At 31.6% G+C, this 1,036-nt stretch overlaps 1 long non-coding RNA gene across 1 annotated transcript; it reads left to right on the top strand.

The window, feature by feature from the left end:
- The first annotated feature begins 34 nt into the window (after positions 1–34).
- LOC129572096 (uncharacterized) lies at positions 35–674 on the top strand. Its single transcript, XR_008688392.1, has 2 exons — positions 35–272; positions 336–674. It is a non-coding gene; the product is annotated as an uncharacterized LOC129572096 (long non-coding RNA).
- The last annotated feature ends 362 nt before the right edge of the window (positions 675–1,036 follow it).

Raw genomic sequence — 1,036 nt, 5'->3', positions numbered from 1 at the left:
TATAACATTTCTTAATCTACATTAAATCAATTGAATGGGTGGTTACCCGTCTATTTAAGGAAGCTTATCGGCGAAAAATTTGATATTCATCCAAGGTTTCGAGTATAAATATCAGATTTTTACTTAGTTTAAAGCAGTTTGTCGCATCAACCAGTTAATAAGCAGTACTCTACTCTTACGACAATTCCAATCGCTGTATTTTGGGCAGACAGTTCAATTTTCTCAATCAGTTGATATTTTTAATTTGATTAACACAAACCAACACTTCTCAGGTTTTACTTTTTATAATTTCAAAAAGTTTCATTGAAAGTCTTATAAAATCCTATTAATTCCAGATCGAAATGAAGCCAACGTTGGTTATTGTCATTATTGCCATTTTGGCTATGAGTGTTTTTGCTCCAATCGTGGTTGAAGCTTGTTTAAAACATGACTCGCCATGCAGAGGAACACATGGAAGCCAAGCAGCTTGCTGTCCCGGCTTGTATTGCCATAAACCTAATCCAACATGGGCACTAGGACGTTGCTATTACCGATAGTAATATTTCGTCCATATTATCGACATCCAAATCTACAAACACTATATGGTTTAGCCATATTAATCGGGACGAAGTACTCGATTTTTAACTGCAATAGTGAAAAAAAATGAATATTGAATAAAAACATTTAAAATTGAATTTTAATATTGTTTGATTTTTGTATTCTTGATTCAATTGCAATAATTCTTACGATAAAAGCTTTTTTTTGAATTGATTTATTTCTTTAAATTTGCACAAGTTAAGTTAAGTCGGTCATTTCATATGAATAGTTGAATAATGATTTGGTCAAATAAATTGATTCCTTTCGAATGTGTTTACTCTCCTCTTCTTGTGCTTTGAGAGCATTCAGTTGGAATAACTTTATTGATGTTGATTTGTATAGTTCAAGCCAAATTGGTTTACACATTGCCAAAGAGTCATTGGCTGTTCATCAAAAACAAACTTATGGATAAGATTTCAATAATGCGATGTAAAAACACGTAAAAATGTATGACTTTTAT

The sequence above is a fragment of the Sitodiplosis mosellana genome, unplaced genomic scaffold (genome assembly GCF_009176505.1).
Source record: "Sitodiplosis mosellana isolate CC-2019 unplaced genomic scaffold, AAFC_SMos_1.0 Smas_scaffold_4109, whole genome shotgun sequence".
NCBI lineage: Eukaryota > Metazoa > Arthropoda > Insecta > Diptera > Cecidomyiidae > Sitodiplosis > Sitodiplosis mosellana.
This window is presented reverse-complemented; position numbering and strand designations above follow the sequence as displayed.